This window comes from Protopterus annectens, chromosome 11.part0, assembly GCF_019279795.1.
Source record: "Protopterus annectens isolate FY-2018-M chromosome 11.part0, PAN1.0, whole genome shotgun sequence".
NCBI lineage: Eukaryota > Metazoa > Chordata > Ceratodontiformes > Protopteridae > Protopterus > Protopterus annectens.
In genome coordinates, this window is record NC_056745.1 from 928129452 (window position 1) to 928152259 (window position 22808).

Below are 22808 nucleotides of genomic sequence, written 5' to 3' on the forward strand. Positions count from 1 at the left end.
AGTAAATGTCACAGGTGCCTGTTGTGGTTAGAAGTTACTAGCACCTTGGATCTCATACCTCTCTGCCATTAATTATATATGATGGGGATTATTACATGCATTATTATTACTAAAAGAACAGTTATAAATTTTCATATCTCAAATAAAATAAACAACTATTGACATTTCTCGTCTAAGAAAATAAACATCGCTTAGCAGTGCTGTTGTTGAAGGCTCCTTTTGGATTATAGGGCCAAACTGGGGGTGTGCATTTTCACAAATCCATTGATAAGCAGGCATGAGACTTTTGATTGTTGTGAGTAACCTTGTGGTGGATATGGGGACACGGGGCTGGGCCTGGTGAAAAACAAACTACTGATAACTAAAATGCATGTTTGTTGTGCAGCAGCCTATACTCCACACTTTGTTCTACATTATTGAAATAAAGGATTGATTTGTCTTTGAGGCAATGCTTTTGCTATTCAAAAGTTCTACACCATGTGAAATGTTTTTTTTAAAAATGTTTTACTCTGTTGAGGAACTTTGAATGTTGGCAGTATGACTGGTATAGGAGAGAGCTAGCTGATACAACTCCCTCCCACTAAAATATACCAACTCCGAGATCACACCACAGTGGAGGAGATGGCAAAGTCCTGAAAATGGCCCAGTGATTTTTTTCCCTGGGGAAAAAAAAATCACTGTTCCGTGCTTTCGGAATTTCACCATTTCGAATAAAAATGGTCGATTAAACAGCATTCGCTAAGTTAAGCATTCGCTGATTTAATAGGAACCCGACTGGCCACAGTTAGGGCTTTATCCCTCTGTGCCACTGGAACAGCCTATCAAGGTCTAACCTTGACCATGATTTTCCCTCAGCAGGTGGCAATATGCTTAGCACAGATGTTAGGTGCATAGATAATGCATAGAAAATAGAGACTTCAGTTAAAGGTTAAGTAAAATACTCAAAGGGCATGGTTATGACAGTTACTATTAGTTGATATGAGTGTAGAGTAAAGTGTAGTGAATTATTATTATCTAGGATATACAATGACTACAGTTCTACTTATTCCAAAAGTAGGATTAAATGAGTTTTACATATGGTGGTTGGTGTTTCCTTTTGAGCTATTACAGAGAAAAGATGACAGACCTTAGGCAAGTAATGTCAACAGGTGCCTGTTGTGGTTAGAAGTTACTAGCCTTGGATCTCATACCTCTGCCACCAATTATATGATGGATGGGGATTACATAGTTGCATTATTACTAAAAAGAACAGTTATAAATTTTCATATCTCAAATAAAATAAACAACTATTGACATTTCTACGTCTAAGAAAATAAACATCGCTTAGCAGTGCTGTTACAATTTTTTTTTTCAGTTTAAGAACATCAAGTTGAAAGGCTCCTTTGGATTATAGGGCCCAAACTGGGGTGTGCATTTTCACAAATCCATTGATAAGCAGGCATGAGACTTTGAACTTGATTGTGAGTAACCTTAGTGTGGATATGGGACACCGGGGGCTGGGCCTGGTCTTGCTGCTTAGCTCAAGACAGCTCATCTTCCATAGTACCAGATAGTGGTGACCTATGTGTTTAACAGATACTACATATCTCATAATCCAGTGGTAGCAGTCCCCATTTTGTTAGTAAACAGGATTAATTTTGAAAAAAAAACATGCTACTGATAACTAAAATGCATGTTTGTTGTGCAGTAGCCTATACTCCACCTACATTCCATGACACTAATAATGTATTATTTTTCATTTAATTTATTTGTTTTTGTAAACATACATAAGTGGTTCAATACAAGCTCTCATTATTTAGTAGTAGTTGTAGTATCTGTGTAATTGTTAACATTGTTACATTTAGCCATATTCATGCTATTGTTAACTGGGTTGTTTTTACTTATTGTATTAATCACAGAATACTTATTTACAATGTGTTTGATCTCTGCCATACTTTGTTTTCCTCTGGGAGTTTCTTCTTCCCCAGTATCCCCTGAAAACAAGCATTGCCCTGTCCAGGTAACCTCATTAATAAAACATAAATAAGTAAATTAATGCATTACAATGGATACTGTGAATGTATGATGGTCAAGGTTGAAGACCTGAGACTTCATTTCACCACTAATAATACAGCAAGTTCAGTCTAAGGCATAAGAAACGAGGTCTTGAACTATATACAGTTTTATGTGCATTCGAGCTAAATATGGTCAACAGTTACATATGCAGAGGACAGTGTGAGGCTTAAGTTCATCCTGGCATGTATGCATTATGTGGTATGAGGCAGAAGGGCGGACGTTTTGTGAAATAATCACGTCTTTTTTTCAAGAAATACAGGCATGCTTTATGAAAAATGAATGTTGTTAATGTAGCCATTAGGGTTAATTTTTAGAATATTATAAGAATGGAAATGGTCACATTAGATTTTCTGGCCTGAGCTCTGTACTCCCTCTTTCTTTATACAGAGCACTTTTGCTCACCCACTCTCTTACCTGAACATAAATATGCACCAAACTCAGACCACATACAGTATTACTTCACTGCCATTGTAAAGTCAGATTCTTTCCCAACTTCAATGGAGCTATAGAAAGGAAGTTCAGAGAAGTTAAATGCACTGTGGCATTGCAGTAGCAGTGTTGGTATAATGTACACAGAGGATATGTTAGCTGTTATGAGATAAAGCTTTCTCACCTTCCAGAATTATTATGCTTAACAACAGGTTTATATTCAAAATGGCATTTTCCATATTCTACTGATATTGTGTTATTATTCATAATCAGTTTTATCCTTGCTATGTGTTGCACATTTTTATAAGACTAATGGACTTTGTTCTACATTATTGAAATAAGGATTGATTTGTCTTTGAGGCAATGCTTTTGCTATTCAAAATATTATACATTCCTTATTATATTGTGAATATTTTACATAGTTCTACACACTTGCATGTGAAATGTTTTTGTAAAATGTTTTACTCTGTTTCATATTTCATTGTGCTCTTATCTCTGGAGAACTTAATAAAAAATGCTTTTGACAAAAAGAGACGATATGCATATACGACTGCCACCAGTACTGGCAGGAAGAGAGGAGAAAGGCTAGGACTGTGGTAGTGAGGGTCGGAACTTTGAATGTTGGCAGTATGACTGGTATAGGGAGAGAGCTAGCTGATATGATGGACAGAAGGAAGGTTGGTATATTGTGTGTGCAAGAGACCAGATGGAAGGTGAGTAAGGCTAGGTGTATCGGAGGTGGGTTCAAATTGTTTTATCATGGTGTGGATGGGAGGAGAAATGGCGTAGGTGTTATTCTGAAGGAACAGTATGCTAAGAGTGTTTTGGAGGTGAAATGAGTGTTGGATAGAGTGATGTTTTTGAAGCTGGAAATTGATGGTGTAATGATGAATGTTGTCAGTGCATATGCTCCACAAGTTGGGTGTGCAATGGATGGGAAAGAAAAATTTTGGAGTGAATTGGATGAAGTGGTGATAACTGTACCCAAGGGTGAGAGAGTGGTGATTGGAGCAGATTTCAATGGGCATGTTGGTGAAGGGAACAGAGGGGATGAGGAAGTGATGGGTAGGTATGGTGTTAAACAAAGGAATGCAGAAGGTCAGATGGTAGTGGATTTTGTGAAAAGGATGGACATGGCTGTGGTGAATACGTATTTTAACAAGAGAGAGGAGCATAGGGTGATATGCAAGAGTAGAGGAAGATGCACACAGGTGGATTATATCTTATGTAGGAGGGCCACTTTGAAGGAGATTGGAGACTGTAAAGTGGTGACCGGAGAAAGTGTAGTTAGGCAGCATAGGATGGTGGTTTGTAGGATGACGTTGGTGATCAAGAAGAGGAGGAGGAGTGTGAGGGCAGCACCAAGGATCAAATGGCGGAAATTGAAAAAAGGGTAATTGTGAGGTGGAGTTCAGGGATGAGTTAAGGCAGGCACTGGGTGGCAGTGAAGAGTTACCAAATAGCTGGGTAACTACAGCAGAGCTAGTAAGGGAGACGACTAGAAAGGTGCTTGGTATCACATCTGGACAGAGGAAGGACGACAAGGAGACATGGTGGTGAAATGAGGAAGTACAGGAGAGTATACAGAGAAAAAGGTTGGCAAAGAAAAAGTGGGATTGTCAGAGAGATGAAGAAAGTAGACAGGAGTATAAGGAGATGAGGTACATGGCAAAGAGAGAGGTGGTGAAGGCTAAGGATAAGGCATATGAAGAGTTGTATGAAAGCTTGGACACTAAGGAGGGAGAAAAGGACCTGTACCGATTGGCTAGACAGAGGGACCGAGCTAGGAAAGATGTGCAGCAGGTAAAGGTGATAAAGGATAATGAGGGAAACATACTCACAAGCGAGGAGAGTGTGTTGAGGAGATGGAAAGAGTACTTTGAGGAGTTGATGAATGAAGAGAATGAGAGGGAGAGAAGGTTGGATGATGTAGGGATAGTGAATCATGAAGTACAATGGATTAGCAAGGAGGAAGTAAGGATAGCTATGAAGAGAATGAAGAATGGAAAGGCTGTTCGCCCAGATGACATACCTGTGGAAGCATGGAGGTGTTTAGGTGAAATGGCAGTGGAGTTTTTAACCAGATTGTTTAATAAAATCTTGGAAAGTGAGAGGATGCCTGAAGAATGGAGAAAAAGTGTTTTGGTACCAATTTATAAGAATAAGGGTGATGTGCAGAGCTGTAGAAACTACAGAGGGATTAAATTGATCAGTCACAGCATGAAGTTATGGGAAAGAGTAGTGGAACCAAGGTTAAGAAGGGACGTGATGATTAGTGATCAGCAGTATGGTTTCATGCCGGGAAAGAGCAATACAGATGCGATCTTTACTCTGATTGTGTTGATGGAGAAGTACAGAGAATGTCAGAAGGAGTTGCATTGTGTTTTTGTAGACTTAGAGAAAGCATATGACAGGGTGCCTAGACAGGTATTGTGGTATTGTAGGAGGAAGTCAGGAGTGTCAGAAAAGTATGTAAGAGTTGTACAGGATATGTACCAGGGTAGTGTGACAGCGGTGAGGTCTGCGGTGGGAGTGATAGATGCGTTTAAGGTGGAGGTGGGGTTACATCAAGGATCAGCTCTGAGCCCTTTCTTATTTGCAATGGTGATGGACAGGTTGACAGACAAGATCAGACAGGAGCCCCCGTGGACTATGATGTTTACAGATGACATTGTGATCTGTAGTGAGAGTAGGGAACAGGTGGAGGAGACCCTGGAGAGATGGAGATATGCTCTAGAGAGAAGAGGAATGAAGGTCAGCAGGACTAAGACAGCATATATGTGTGTGAATGAGAGGGAGGATAGAGGAATGGTGAGGATGCAAGGAGTAGAGGTGGCAAAGGTGGATGAGTTTAAATACTTGGGGTCAGTAGTTCAGAGTAACGGTGAGTGTGGAAGAGAGGTGAAGAAGAGAGTACAGACAGGATGGAGTGGGTGTAGAAGAGTGTCAGGAGTGATTTGTGACAGACGAGTACCAGTAAGAATGAAAGGGAAGGTCTACAAGAGGGTAGCGAGACCAGCTATGTTATATAGGTTGGAGATAGTGGCATTGACAAAAAGGCAGGAGTGTGAGCTGGATGTGGCAGAATTAAAGATGTTAAGATTTACACTGGGTGTGTCGAGGGTGGACAGGATTAGGAATAAGTATATTAGAGGGTCAGCCCAGGTTGGAAGGTTTGGAGACAAAGCCAGAGAGGCACGATTACATTGGTTTGGACATGTGCTGAGGAGGGATGCAGAGTATATTGGGAAAAAGATGCTAAGGATGAAGCTACCAGGTAACAGGAAAACAGGAAGGCCTAAGATAAGGTTTATGGATGTGGTGAGAGAGGACATGCAGGTGGTTGGTGTGACACAGCAAGATGCAGAGGACAGGAAGAAATGGAAACAGGTGATCTGCTGTGGTGACCCCTAATAGGAACAGCTGAAAGAAGATGATGATATGAAAGGCACAGATAAAGTATTAGATTATTAATTTAAAGGAGAAGTTAACTGTATGTTTATACTTCATTATTAGCAAGAATGTTATCTTGGTATTGTATTCATGGTATTGATTTAGTAGCAGGTAGATAACTGGCTAATATTTTCATATTGTAATGCTTCTTCAAATTTATCTGGACATTTGATTCATGACTTATTGATCAAACCCATTCTTTGGGGGAATATCTTACCGAATGGAACTTCACTAACACAAATATATAAGTTGCTCTGAGTTTTGGTGACCTTGGTGTTTGTTATATAAAAGATGAGAGCAAATAGATCACTGCTGCGGTGAAGCTGTGAAGGCCCTGCCCCATATAGAAATGAGTTCATTCAGTCAACTAGCACAAAGCAAATGGGCTTCAGTCAAATGATCAGTGATCAAGCTGGAGGAGTCCCAAGTTTAGCATGCCTTTTTGACTTCCTGGAGCTGACCATTGGTGGATCCCACGCCCACTCCTCATCCACCTGGTCTGTCAAATCCAAAAGAGCTGCTACTTCCCATGTTCAGTTTTGGTAAGAAATTTGATACACGCAGAGCAACACTGTTCCTGAGGTATGTTTCCTTCTATATCCCACACTATTTTTAGGCTCAATAACAATTGTGGGTGGGTATGCAGTAAGCATCAGAAATGGCCTGACTCATACTTTCACAAAAGGCTTATGCTAACAGTCCTACCTCACCCACATTTCCCCAGTTTCTTCCAGGGAAATTAAATCCTGATAGTGTGCCTTGAGAGTGGACACCATGCTACTACCCACAAAAGATGGGCACAGCCATTCTCCCTGCCTATGCCATCAAGCTCTTGAGCCACTATTCAGATTCAGGTTTCCTCTGCTGTAGTCAGGGATTGACCCTCTATGCCACTGATGCAGGTGGATGAATCCCATTTAAAAAGATTATTTAAGGCACTAGTATTCAGTGATTCTGTACATTTCAGTTTAGAAGTTACAGAGTTTTTGGTGGAAGCAGAATTAGAGTTAGGGGTTATTTTACATACTTTTTCTAGTACCTCATAAATGGAGTAAGATTTTATTGATAATAGGGATTTTATTTGATCAAAGGCTCTTTAATAACTGAAAAAAATCTTAAAATGAATGTTTGCAGGAGTGGATGTAGCCAGACATATTCCCAATATACTGGATTAATAGATGGGCGTATCCAACCAAAAGACATATGAAGATTTTATGTTTTCAGTCAACATTTCAGCTATGAGTAAAAGCTGATGTGCATTGTGGAAAATCAATCCATGTTATGTTAACTTCTTTGAGGTTAATATCTAGCTTGCTGTTCCATTAGTTCTATATTTTATGTGGTTAATGGCTTTGCAACCTATAGTAATTTGGTACTTGCTTTGAGCTTGAGTAGAACTGCCATTTAACATATGATAAGCTTTGAGTGTAATCAAATGAGATGCATTAGAAGGTGACAAAAGCCATTTGTACAAGAAAGAAATTTGAAGAGAGGATGACTCACAGGCACAGTAAGCAACAGCAGAACATGTATCGAACAATTGGCAAGGTTATATGGAATATAAAGCTACTCAGTAGGTCAGTGTGTTACACCTTCCCTCATGCACCATATTTGGAAGAAACATGAGATTTTAAACAAATGAAAGGCACTCAAGAAATTATAACTTTACTCTGTATCCAGTATGAATAATAAAAACAGAAAATAATTAAAATACAAAAGAAAATGTCTGAAATATAAGAAGAAATGGATGAGCAGTAGACAAAATCATTCCTCAGACATTTGTTAGTACCACTGTAAACTAGGAACAGTCCACAAATAGTAAGCACAAACACACACAGTTCCTATACAACAGCTTGTCCAGCACAAAAGGCACCAATTGACACGTCAGGTAAATCCTCAGAAGTTTATTCCACATAAAAGTTAAGCGCTTTCATCACACCGTGACTTCTTCAGAACACTACTATCCACACTCCAAACACTTTTATATAATTGGTACATCACATGACCTAACACATTCAAACACCTGACATACTTATCTAATTATAAAAAAATCCTTTAAAAGTGCTAAAAGACTCACTAAAACTAACATAATTTCCCCTTATGTTAATACACTTAAAAAACATACACACATATTTGCATTCATCCTATGTATACAATTTTATAAATCCACACCATTATAAAAGAAACTGGTACAATTTTCCACAACATAATATATACATTTCAATGATATATACATAATAAAACAAGGTATAGGTGACATCCCCTGTTTTAAACTCATATTGCCTATATTTATCCGGTGTTATCCAAGATTGGTTTAATTGATATATGGTCATTAATTCCCGGGTACTCAGAGGCATTGAGCCTGATTTGCCACCTAACCTCTCTGTCACTGACTTTCTTTTTTATGTCTCCCCCCCTCACATTATCATTGACATGTTCCAAAATACCAAATTTAAACTTTGAGCATTCTTTGTTATCTCTCAAGTGCTTCCACAGGGCATTGTTCTCGTCTTTTTTCCTAATACTATAATAGTGATCATAAATTCTGTTACGTAGGCATCTATTTGTCATGCCCACGTAAAAACATGGACAGTTGGTGGACATAGCTAAGTACACTAGATTTTTAGTCCTACAATTCCCCCTACAGAAATTTATTTTAGCTTTGTTAAAGTTTTGCAGAGAGACAGTTGTTTCTTCATAAATGTGTTGACATTGCTGACAGGTCCCACATTTACTTGTTCCCTTAAGTGCCTTACTTAATTTCTTATTATCTTTCCTTTCCAAAAGACATTTCATGTTTAACCCGTTCTTGTGGACAAAACAGGGCTCATTCCCCACTATTCGCAAAACTTCACTATCAGCGTTCAGCACTTTCCAGTTTCTCTGCACTATTTCTTTAATATCTTTACTATATTTGGAATGCTGTATAATACATGCCCTCTTAAACTTCCTGCTATCTACGTCCAATGCAGTTGTTTGATCTTTACTTACTTTGTCTGTACCATGTTGGTTCCCCAATAAGGGCTTGTACTTCTTTCCCCATTCCTTAATAACGTATTCACTTACGTCCTCAATCAGGTCCGTAGGGTAACCTCTCTCCCTAAAAAAATCCTTCACCTTACACATTTCCTCCACCACTTCATTCTCATGAGACGTCATCCGAGCCACCCTAATACATTGCCCTTTTATTATATTTATTTTTTGGGCCAATGGATGGCTACTTGAAAAGTGCAAATATGAATTACTGAACGTATTTTTTCTATATATGTTAGATTTAAATTTAAATTTCCCGTCTTCAATACTTATCCTAACATCCAAGTACGGTATAGTCACCCTGTCTTTGTTAAAAGTAAATTTAAAGCTCTCACTACATGTATTTAGGTATGCACAGAATTGGTCCAACTCATTGCTATTGCCTTTCCACAATACAAATATGTCATCCAAAAACCTAAGGTAACAAGTAACATACTTGTACCATTTAGATTTGAAGACATATTCTTTTTCCCAATCGAATACCACCAGATTGGCATATATGGGGGCACACGCTGCCCCCATAGCAACTCCCTTGATCTGCTGGTGGTATTCCCCTTCAAAATAAATGTAGTTGTGCGCTAACACTGTCTCCATAAATTCCAACAATAAAATACTTTTCTCACTAGATGTCACCCCAAGACTATGCATACTCTCGTGAAACCTTAGTAGACCCTCCTCCTTGGGTATGTTGGAAAAAAGGTCTATGAAATCAATAGTCACTAGCCATTCAACCCCTTTCACCAACTCAGGTTGTAGTCTACCAAGAAAATCCCACGAATCATATACTAAGTGTGGTATTTTCCGTAGTGCTGGTTTAAGCCATTTGTCAATCACCCTTCCTAAGGGGAAGGTTTTGGCCTGACTTCCTGAGATTATAGGCCTGAATGGAGGGTCTTGTACACTCTTATGGACCTTGGGGATACCTACAATGGTACCTATTATTGGGTTTTCTACCTTCAAGAATTTGTATAATTCATTTCCTATCCTTTCTTCCAGTAAAATGTCCTCTAACATCATGTCCACTTTATGGTACCCTATATGTACTTCATTTCTTGAAGACACCTTGTATTTGCCAGATTTTAACAACAATTCCATTATTTTATTTTTGTAGTCACTAAAATAGTACAATACTACCCCACCCCCCTTGTCCGGTTTCATAATCCGGATCCTGTTGTCTCCCTGAATCTCCTTCAGTGTATTATATTCATCACACGTTAAATTAAATTTTGTACCTAACTTACTATGCTTACTATACTTGTACAAATCATTGATCACTAGTTTCTCATAAACGTCTAATATATTGTTCAGGGGAGGTGTGTATGTACTCTTAGTACCAAACTCTTTAGGTGCATATACGGTACCATCAAACTTTACACTTAAATTCAGTTTCCTTACATACTTCTTGACATCAAGTATGCAGTCAACCAAATTAAATGTCCCTTCAGGAATGAATTTCATCCCCTTAGAGAACAACGTAAAATGTTCCTTTCTAAGCATCACATCTGTGTAATTGTATATGTGAAAATTGTCAAATGAACTCACTATTTCATTAATCCTTACTATCTTGGAGTGGTTGTTCATGGGGAGGGACCCCAGTGTTTGTTTCTGTAGTGATGGTCTTGCCACCCCTTCCCCCCCATATATTCTCCCCTCCCTCTCGAAAACCCCCTTTGGTCTCCTTCCCACTCTTGTTGTCTCTCTAAAAAAACTTGACCACATGGATTGTTCCCATAATTATTGTAATAGTTGTCCCTATTTTTGTTAACCATCTTGGGTCTCTGATAATTGTAATTAACCCCCCCCAGAATAACCATTCCTTTTACCTCCCTTGAATTTATCCTGCTGGAAATTGTTCCTACTCTTTTCCCACATATACACATCACCTTTCTTATACTGCTCTATATCTCTATTTAATTTGTTACATTTCCATTCATATTGTTTTTCAATAATACCAGCCACCCAATTGAACTGGGATTCATAGTACATTTCAAACTCCTCATACATTAAATCGTGGACAATACTATCATTCAAATCATCCAGTTCAGTTAATAACATACAAATTCTTTTATCATTGCATTCCATAATAAACTTTATGAAAGAAAACCCAAAACCATCAAATAACTTGTTACATTCATTTTTACTATTTTCATCCATTGTGACCCCCATCGGAGTCTTGAAAAACCGAAGCCCCATAGGTACAACATTGTTGTCCAAACATTTCTTTAAATAATTATTGTCCAGTTGTAAACTTTTCAATGCTTTAAGCTTCTTACCAAACAAAAAAATAGTGTCTTTTAAGCATTTTTCACCTGTTTCACTGTCATGAACATTTTTATTGACTGCATCTCTCCCGTTGTCTCCAAACTCATACTGACCCTCTAAAAATGTATGGTAGTTGTGGCGTGCATGGGGAGTGTGAGAAAAAGTTTGTTTAACAGTACCTTTATCTCTCCCATGCGCCGCAAAGGCGTAAGTCTTTTTAGGGACAGTCCGTTTCGGCCTCGCTCCCGACAAGTATAATTCCCCTTCCGATCCGTTCCTACTGGCTCCTACTATGGATTTCTCCTGTCCGATATCCTCGGAACGCGATCTATTGGAAGCCGGCTTGTCTTTTGAGTTCCCATCCGAACGGCCGCCATTATGTGTCTCACATCCCTCTTGTCGGTTCCCTCCACGCGTTGACATCATCGGTTTCACGTTAGCAGCAGTAGAGTTAGGTTGTGACATTAGTTCTAACAGTCTAGTTAGCTCGCCTCGCATAATGGCCATTTCTGACTGCAAACACTTAATTTCATCTCTCCTTGGGGAAAAAATTGATGGCAATTCATCCAGTGAGTCCATGTTCGCCCCCTCAACAGATAACACTGTAAAATAGGAACAGTCCACAAATAGTAAGCACAAACACACACAGTTCCTATAAAACAGCTTGCCCAGCACAAAAGGCACCAATTGACACGTCAGGTAAATCCTCAGAAGTTTATTCCACATAAAAGTTAAGCGCTTTCATCACACCGTGACTTCTTCAGAACACTACTATCCACACTCCAAACACTTTTATATAATTGGTACATCACATGACCTAACACATTCAAACACCTGACATACTTATCTAATTATAAAAAATCCTTTAAAATAATAATAGGTACCATTGTAGGTATCCCCAAGGTCCATAAGAGTGTACAAGACCCTCCATTCAGGCCTATAATCTCAGGAAGTCAGGCCAAAACCTTCCCCTTAGGAAGGGTGATTGACAAATGGCTTAAACCAGCACTACGGAAAATACCACACTTAGTATATGATTCGTGGGATTTTCTTGGTAGACTACAACCTGAGTTGGTGAAAGGGGTTGAATGGCTAGTGACTATTGATTTCATAGACCTTTTTTCCAACATACCCAAGGAGGAGGGTCTACTAAGGTTTCACGAGAGTATGCATAGTCTTGGGGTGACATCTAGTGAGAAAAGTATTTTATTGTTGGAATTTATGGAGACAGTGTTAGCGACAACTACATTTATTTTGAAGGGAATACCACCAGCAGATCAAGGGAGTTGCTATGGGGGCAGCGTGTGCCCCCATATATGCCAATCTGGTGGTATTCGATTGGGAAAAAGAATATGTCTTCAAATCTAAATGGTACAAGTATGTTACTTGTTACCTTAGGTTTTTGGATGACATATTTGTATTGTGGAAAGGCAATAGCAATGAGTTGGACCAATTCTGTGCATACCTAAATACATGTAGTGAGAGCTTTAAATTAACTTTTAATAAAGACAGGGTGACCATACCGTACTTGGATGTTAGGATAAGTATTGAAGACAGGAAATTTAAATCTAACATATATAGAAAAAATACGTTCAGTAATTCATATTTGCACTTTTCAAGTAGCCATCCATTGGCCCAAAAAAGAAATATAATAAAAGGGCAATGTATTAGGGTGGCTCGGATGACGTATCATGAGAATGAAGTGGTGGAGGAAATGTGTAAGGTGAAGGATTTTTTTAGGGAGAGAGGTTACCCTACGGACCTGATTGAGGACGTAAGTGAATACGTTATTAAGGAATGGGGAAAGAAGTACAAGCCCTTATTGGGGAACCAACATGGTACAGACAAAGTAAGTAAAGATCAAACAACTGCATTGGACGTAGATAGCAGGAAGTTTAAGAGGGCATGTATTATACAGCATTCCAAATATAGTAAAGATATTAAAGAAATAGTGCAGAGAAACTGGAAAGTGCTGAACGCTGATAGTGAAGTTTTGCAAATAGTGGGGAATGAGCCCTGTTTTGTCCACAAGAACGGGTTAAACATGAAATATCTTTTGGAAAGGAAAGATAATAAGAAATTAAGTAAGGCACTTAAGGGAACAAGTAAATGTGGGACCTGTCAGCAATGTCAACACATTTATGAAGAAACAACTGTCTCTCTGCAAAACTTTAACAAAGCTAAAATAAATTTCTGTAGGGGGAATTGTAGGACTAAAAATCTAGTGTACTTAGCTATGTCCACCAACTGTCCATGTTTTTACGTGGGCATGACAAATAGATGCCTACGTAACAGAATTTATGATCACTATTATAGTATTAGGAAAAAAGACGAGAACAACGCCCTGTGGAAGCACTTGAGAGATAACAAAGAATGCTCAAAGTTTAAATTTGGTATTTTGGAACATGTCAATGATAATGTGAGGGGGGAGACACAAAAATGAAAGTTAGTGACAGAGAGGTTAGGTGGCAAATAAGGCTCAATGCCTCTGAGTACCCGGGAATTAATGACCATATATCAATTAAACCAATCTTGGACAACACCGGGTAAATATAGGCAACATGAGCTTAAAACAGGGGATGTCACCTATACCTTGTTTTATTATGTATATATCATTGAAATGTATATATTATGTTGTGGAAAATTGTACCAGTTTCTTTTATAATGGTGTGGATTTATAAAATTGTATACATAGGATGAATGCAAATATGTGTGTATGTTTTTTAAGTGTATTAACATAAGGGGAAATTATGTTAGTTTTAGTGAGTCTTTTAGCACTTTTAAAGGATTTTTTATAATTAGATAAGTATGTCAGGTGTTTGAATGTGTTAGGTCATGTGATGTACCAATTATATAAAAGTGTTTGGAGTGTGGATAGTAGTGTTCTGAAGAAGTCACGGTGTGATGAAAGCGCTTAACTTTTATGTGGAATAAACTTCTGAGGATTTACCTGACGTGTCAATTGGTGCCTTTTGTGCTGGGCAAGCTGTTTTATAGGAACTGTGTGTGTTTGTGCTTACTATTTGTTAGTACCAGTGTCATTGGCATCAAATTTAAAGTATAAGCATTTGCTAAAAGAAAAAAATCAGATTAATGTCAAAAGTTGTAATGTTCCTGAAGAGTCAAATATTGGTTTGAGAGATTAAAAAATCAGTGGCACTAGCATTGCCCAGCATAAATAAACTGGGGTATCCACCAAGAACTGCTGAAGCTGTAAAGAAAGTAATTTTTAATGAAATTTCTCCTAAATGAGCTAAATTGTGTCACAGGAAAATCAGTTGCTGAAATCAGACTTAAGGAAGGTGCTACAGATAAAAAGTTTTCCTCATATTTTACTTCCCCGGACAATTGGCATTGGTATAATTACACAAAACAAATTTATATTACATTGTTTAATGCTGTAGACATGATTTAAAAACACTAAATATTCTCTGAAGTGATATGTCGCTGTGAGATGAGGACATGGAATAGTTGAAGCAACAGAAAAATTAATAAATGGAAGTCCTTAATTTATGATGTTGTCTGAATTGCAATAAAGATGAAAGGATAAAGAAGACAAAAATGCTGACTATATGTTTTACTCAATAAAGAGGTGATCAGAGCATGACAACAACACATTTTATGTGAACAGTTTCAATAAGAATAGGGTTATTAAAGTTTAACATGAATGATTTTAACTACTAGGAATCTGGCAGCTGATTGACAGCACTTTCACAGAGTACCATAGTATCAGACTCAAAATAGAGCCTTGTTTTAACTGCACATTGCAAGCAGTGGCAGCTGGTGACTTCAAATCAAAGGGGGGCTGCAGGAGACAGCTGAATGGGTGGGGTCAATGGGAAGGGGTGTGGCCAAGGAGGGGCTATGTTCAAAACCACAAAAACTGTAACTTTAAATATGCTGCCCTGGGTGCCAAACCATCATTATGAGAGTCCAATCAAGACAAAATGAAGTGTAGAAGAAACAAATATTTCAATGCCTTGGCTGCATGACAGCTTACTTAATATCTAGATGGAAAGAAAAAGGTTGTGAGCATGAAAAAATAAATTACTTTTTAAATACATTACTGGAATGCCAGTCAAAATCAAGTATAAGAAAAACAAGCAGCACACAACTCAAGCCACTTCTCCTTGCACTGCAGTTCTAAGTATAATTTTTATTCAGCTTTATTAAAGTACTAAGTAACATGCTGAAAGTAGCAATCTCTGTGATACCACCACTTGTAAAAATGTTTCTTATCCAAAAAAGACCTGCTGCCTGACAACTATCTACTTGTTTCATGGGGAAAACATGATCAAAGTAAAAAATAAACAGCAAACAAGAAACAAGCTCAAGATAAATTGCTTAAAGGATTACTGCAGAAGTTATGAACCACACATGATAGATTGGCATTCTGTTTAGTTTAGGGGTAAAGCCTGCAAAAATGACTGCAATTCTCCAAAAAAGGTAATGAGATTCTTAAAATACTGTAATCCTGTCCTTTATTACAAATACTGTCATATGCATTTCAATACCCAAGGCTTTTACGTTGCCTAGTTATGTAAATATTCTCTGCCTGGCAACAACAGAAAGGCTTTCAGTGTTGGCAATTCTTTAATAGTATGCTTATTAAAGCTTACTTCCATCTTACAATCTCAGACAAGCTTACCTGATGATCATTAAAGCATTGCTACTTAAACACAGAGCAACAGGCACTTTCTGAATAATAATAAGCATAAATCAACAGTAATAACAACATGAATGTAAATTTAAAACAAATGAAAAGAAGTCAACAGAGGAGAAAGTGTAAGAAATAGGAGCTGAGTATAGGGAGAGGCTATCAATTCAGTGAGATGCATCAGATGATGGAGGAGGACAGACAGGGTGACAGCAAGTAGTAGGGAAAAGCAAAGATAGCCCAGGAAAGGATAATGAAAGGCAGGAGAATAAAAAGAGTAGGAAGGTGGAGAAACACTAATTTAATGGAGAACAGTAAGAAAGAAAGAGGAGGCTAATAGAGAAATAGAGAGTCAGGGACAGTTATAAATTAGCTTGTTCCAGGTTTGGTGGTCTGCTTAACAGTTAGCTATGATTAACAACAAAAATGTTAAAAACAGATGACATTGTGATCTTTAGTGAGAGTAGGGACCAGGTTCAGGAGACCCTGGAGAAGTGGAGATATGCTCTAGAGAGGAGAGGAATGAAGGTCAGCAGGACTAAGACAGAATATATGTGTGTGAATGAGAGGGAGGATAGAGGAATGGTGAGGATGCAGAGCGTAGAGTTGGTGAAGGTGGATGAGTTTAAGTACTTGGGATCAACAGTTCAGAGTAATGGTGAGTGTGGAAGAGAGGTGAAGAAAAGAGTACAGACAGGGTGGAATGGGTGGAGAAGAGTGTCAAGGGTGATTTGTGACAGGCGGGTACCAGTAAGAGTGAAAGGGAAGGTCTACAAGAGGGTATTGAGACCAGCTATGTTATATGGGTTTGAGACGGTGGTATTAACAAAAAGGCAGGAGTCAGAGTTGGACATGGCAGAGTTAAAGATGGTAAGATTTGCACTGGGTGTGATGAGGATGGACAGGATTAGGAATCAGTATCTTAGACGGTCAGCTCAGTTTGGACGGTTTTGAGACAAAGCCAGAGAGGCAAGATTGCGTTGACTTGGACATGTGCTGAGGAGGGATGCTGGGTATATTGGGAAAAGGATGCTAAGGATGGAGTTGCCAGGTAAGAGGAAAAGAGGAAGGCCTAAGATTAGGTTTATGGATGTGGTGAGAGAGGGCATGCAGGTGGTTGGTGTGACAGAGCAAGATGCAGAGGACAGGAAGAAATGGAAACAGATGATCCACTGTGGCGACCCCTAATGGGAACAGCTGAAAGAGAAGAAGAAGAATATATACCACAATGGTATAAATTACACATTTGCTGTCCAGAAATATAATATTGGGGTTAATTAGATTTCAATTAGTATTTTATTAAACATTTAATAAACAGTTAACTCTGCTTCTTAAAAAATAATTAATTGCATTATCTCCAGTAACTAGGTCCATCAAGATTTGATGAACATAATTTAATAATTGCAAAGAATAACCAATCAAAATTACTGTCAACAGTTTCAGACCATATGCATTAAATGTTAGAGTTATAAATTTTGTATAGAAGTAAACAAAATCAGTTTAGTTTCAGACCACATGCATTAGATATTATAATTATACATTTTGTACAGAAGTAAAAAAACATCAGTTTAGCAATAGAACATAGAAATGACAGCTCTTTACTTAATTAATATGCAATCAGTAACTAAAAGGATTTAACTAGGATCTAGTCTTTTTTACATTAAATACACAGACAGCGTACGCTATAATTTACAGATTTATCCTAGACTTGTACATTTCAGTTTCTCCTCTTTCATCAATAAATGTGGCAACATATCAGAAAAAATATTTTCAACCCCTGTTTCACGAAATCCTAGGGTTCAGCCAGAGTCTGCCAGGCGTTCCACCTGAAGTTTATGCATTGCAGTCATGGAATGCAGAAAAATAAAATCCATTTACTTACTCATATTTATTTAAAATAAAATGAAAATGTCTTCATTTTTATGTGCTTATTGCATGTAAGCTGTTGTACTTCTGGCAATTACATAATGGCATGACTGTAGAAGAGGAAGTGTTTAATCTTGTAAACACAGGAAATTAACTGCAGCCTATAAGAGAAATTTACTGAAAATGCGCATTACTTTATATAGGCAGGAAATACAATTGTTAGTGGTAAGAGAGGTCCTTTACTGAGAAAATAACTAAAGAATGCATCTTTATCGGTTCTTTGCAGGCAGTTTCTCCTGTGTTGTGGCTGCTGTTACATGATGGCATGTTTTAGTTCAGGAAAACTATGCCGATTTATTTTTGTTTTTAATTAAACCTATCCGCAGGGGAAAAGATGTTGACAGTATAATCCAGACACTGGGCATTTTTCATATTGGTTTCAAAATAAGCGCTTCACAAGATTCTTTATAGCAGATATTCTTCAAATTAACTTTAATTTAAGAAAAGTATTTTCATATAATGTACTTTATATGCACATTTTAATTAATTAATTATTTTTTTATTTATTTTTTTTTTTTTGTGTATTTTCATCACGTGATCAGTATCTGTTTTCTGGCATACCTGTCTGCTGAAAAACCTCTGTATGGAAACATTTCTGATGTACCAGAATTAGTTACTGTGTATACTTATCCTTTAGCTATTAGTAATGCATGCATCTTGTAACTATTTTTCCACAGATGGTACTCAGTTTTGTCAGGGTCTTACTGGTTTGGTCCTATATGCAATTGCTATGGGATATTTTTGCTTCTTGGTTTGCTCACATACCTGGTAGATGATTGGACATTCGCCATATATTGTACGAGCAGGTGCTTTGATTATCTTTGTAGTATACAATCCCTACTAGAAACTGAAGATGCTATTAAGAAACATATAATACATTGCACAAACCTGTTTCTTGTACCATGGTTCATTGTGCTATGACTGCTAAATTTAAAGACTAATGTAGCTCTACAGTGCTATGAAGTGTAAGGCTAGTAGTACTACAGAGGTCTGCTGAAGAATGCTCAATGCATACGTAGCAGTCTGATGGCATGATTAATGCAGATTAGCCATGTGCTGTATCTCATATCATTACTGCAGGATTGCAGAGCATAGTAGAGTAATTCAAATACAGGCTGTACAGTGCTATTTCAGAATGGAACAGTGGAACAGAATGACTTATTTGCATTTACCCACTGATGTCTATAAAAGCCATGGGGCAGTTTGCACCATAACCACAACAGGTAAAGCATGTGAGTGTGTGTGTGTGTGTGTGTGTGTGTGTGTGTGTGTGTGTGTGTGTGTGTGTGTGTGTGTGTGTGTGTGTGTGTGTGTGTGTGTGTGTCTGTGTGCGTGTGTGAGTATATATCTCTGTGTGTCTGTGTGTGTGCATGCATGTGAAAATCGTATGTGTGTGTGTGTGTGTGTGTGTGTGTGTGTGTGTGTGTGTGTGTGTGTGTGTGTCTGTGCATGTGAGAATCATGTGTGTGTGTCTGTGTGTGTTTCTGTGTGTGTGTGTGTGTGTGTGTGTGTGTGTGTGTGTGTGTGTGTGTGTGTGTGTGTGTGTGTGTGGTGTGTGGTGTGTGGTGTCTGTGTGTGCCCGTGCGCGCGCACATGTGTGTATGTGTGTATGTGTGTGTGTGTGTGTGTGTGTGTGTGTGTGTGTGTGTGTGTGTGTGTGTGTGTGTGTGTGTCTGCCTATGAAACAGCATTATGTGGGCTTGTAGGGGAATACTAGGTGTTTAACTGAAAGGCATGCAAAATAGCCTCTAATTAGCTTTTTGCTCCATGTGGCTCTTGTATGTCTCTGACTTAGTTCATAGTTCATAGTTTAGTACTAAGCTAACTGCCCTTGCGAGCCATTTTAAGACTAGCCAATTATCCCTTGTGAGACTCAAACCCTGCACCTTGTGTTTGTAAGGCATTAAGCTACCCTCCCAACCAAAATAAACAGCCTCTACAAAGCTCGAACCCAGGACCCTGTACACCATAGACAAAGTGATTTGCCACTAAGCCATGCCAGATATTAACAGCCTCTGCAAGGCTCAAACCCAGAACCCTGCACACCATAGATAAAGCGATTTCCCACTAAGCCATGCCAGTTATACTTTCCACTACTTTCTTTACTTTCTATACTTTCTAGTAGGCACTGTAGTGCTAGCAGAGCACTACAGTGCAGCAATACTAGAGCTGTTCTGCAAGCAACCACCTCGGAAAGTCTAGAGTTATCTTGAGGATCCATGCAGTATTGTCATAGCAGATCCAGCAGCAGCAGCATCAGCTGCAACTAGCCATGCAGTGGATGATGCATTTTGTCATTGGACAGAACATCAATTGTAGGGACATCTTGTATGTGTTTACACTTGTCATCACTGCATCCACTAACTCTCTATCTAAAAGCTTTTTAGCAGCCTATGTAGGCTTAAGATTCCAAGATGCTATATCAAGAAGAGAGGGACAAAAATAACATAGTATGAAGGGAATTTCATTGTTCTGGTACTTATTTTTGTGCAGCTGTTTAAATATTTTTAAAGTTCATATTTGTTTTTTTTCTGGGGGGGGGCTTTTTTCTCCCCTCTGTATCATCTTACAATTCCCTACTCAGTGCCCTATGTCCATAACTGGGTGTACCAGACTCTTTTAACTCCCTGGACTTCTGTTGATAAAGCTGGGACCAGTGCAGAGCTTAAGGATGCCCACCCATTTTGTTCCCCCCTGTGGCTCTCCTATCCCTCACAGATCCGAGGTAACTTCCAAGTTGCAAGCATGCAATGGAGATGTGTAGTTTCACTCCACCCTTGCAGTGGCTCAGCCATAGCTTTACTCATCTTACCTTCAGACCATGCCTCCAACAGTGGTGTCTTCAGCCTTCAACAGGGATCATCACAGGAGACACCCAGAGGACCATGCTCTCACCAGGGATGATAGCTCTTATCCATCCCTGCCAGTCCATCAGTTGCAGAAGTTGCTAATTGTTCCTGGGCCAGCTGGGCTGCAGTCAGGGTTTTATCTCTCTACTCCACTATAGCAGCACTTAAAGATCATATTTGTGATAAATGGTGTTTTGGTACCTACCTTTAGTTAAATACATATTTGCTGTTTTTATATGTCCTGCAATCTTGTGCTCTTAACATGTTATAGACATTGAGTGATTTTTCTACTAATGTGGACTTCTTCTAGGCACAGGCTGAATGTAACGCTGGCTGGGCACTTTGTTTTATGCTAGAATGTAAATATTTACCTATAGGTTTGTGTTTTCAATTCCATGGGATTTTACATGTTTTATGCATTCTGTCTCATGCTTTTGCTGCTGCATATAATAATACAGTTGTTTTAGTTATGTTTGCATCATGTCAGGCTACGTCATACATGCACAGCAATATATGGAAATGACTGTACAGATGTAACCATGTGGTCATTTTATACTGGATTTCAATATTGCTTACAGCTTCATGATGATTCTTACCTCCACAAATATGTCCACATATGTATGTATGTGTGTGTGTGTGTGTGTGTGTGTGTGTGTGTGTGTGTGTGTGTGTGTGTGTGTGTGTGTGTTGGTGTTGGGGGGGGGGGGGCATCTCCATCGTTTAGATATTCCAGAAAAACAATCACAATAATTTGTATACATTAGAGACAGAGTTGCATGGACAGTAATATGTGTGTTAAAATCGGTGGGATTCTGTCAGTTGTAGGGAGGTTTGCATTAGATGTGCACTAGAAAAAGATACACAAGGACTGCACCTGCAAAAAGAGTAAGTTCATCCTGCTTATCTTGTCTGTGTTCAATACATTCAGCAAATTCAGCAATCACCCACTCACTAGTATGTTTTGGGATGTTAACTACCTCTTCTTCGATATTTACCTGATTATCCCCAGGGCAGATCACCCACAAATGCCCCAAGCCTTTGTTCCCAATGAGAATGTATTGGTTAGTTACAATTTCCTATAAAAATGCCTCAAGCTGCTGCAGAAGAAACATTTCTGTAGCTGGTTAGCATACAATGACAGACAACTAGTACTCCACAAATATTTGATTTTCAAAATGTTTCAAATGTTTCTGCTCTCCCCTTCCATATGTAACTCAGTATCACCCTTCTGCTCATCAACCCACAGTTTCAACATGTATTTTGCTTTCTGTAACCTGATAAGTTTCTGTGCAGACTGTATTTATCTTAGTAACAATATCCTGTCATACCTGTCAACTCTCAAGCTCTCCACCTATGGCTTTTGAGATTTTTTTATTGTGGTGGTGCCTCACATCTTGCTGACAGACATAGAGAGAGAGAGAGAGAGAGAGAGAGAGAGAGAGAGAGAGAGAGATGGATAGAGGGGGCTCTCATCCAGACATACAAGGGGAAGCTTGTGTCCATGCGTATGCCCAGGCATCCATCTGCTGCTGGGATACCTTACAGTTTTGCCCCTGCGATGTAAGGCTCTGGCCTTGCACCCCCAAACTGGGGCCTTCCATATTTCAGACCAGATCCTGGCTGCCTCCAGGCTGGGGAACTGCATGATACCACCTCCTATTGACAGCCTATTTCATTTAGAGTATAAGCTATGGGGACATTTTTTCTATATGCCATAACCTTACTTGGTGGCGATGTGAGCACCTACATCACTGCACTTCTCTGTCTACACATGAATGTTACTTCACACACCCCAGAAATGACTACTATCACCATCTGGGAAGCCACAGTCCAAATTGCTCATGATTCCAGCTCCTGCTTTTCATTCAAGCCTCTGCTTGTACTCTAGCAGCATGAGGAACTACCATATCCTCCCCATAGTTTGAGTGAGGTGTGTGCTGCACATTCCCATCCACCCCTGCCCAGCTCTACTAGATCCTGCAACACTACTTGATCTTGGGTCATTTCAGATGCAGTCTGAGCTTTATCCCTCTGTACCACAGAGCTAGTCTCACAGTGGCAATAATCTGCACTGTTTATTATTTATTCAGATGGAAATCATAAAGACAAAAGTTTTTTTCTGAGTGTCCTATTTTTAACTTTTT

At 38.8% G+C, this 22808-nt stretch overlaps 1 long non-coding RNA gene across 1 annotated transcript in view; it reads left to right on the top strand.

Moving 5' to 3' along the window:
• LOC122814845 overlaps positions 1-22808 on the top strand; it is a 341418-nt gene that overhangs the window by 184693 nt on the left and 133917 nt on the right. The window lies entirely within an intron of this gene.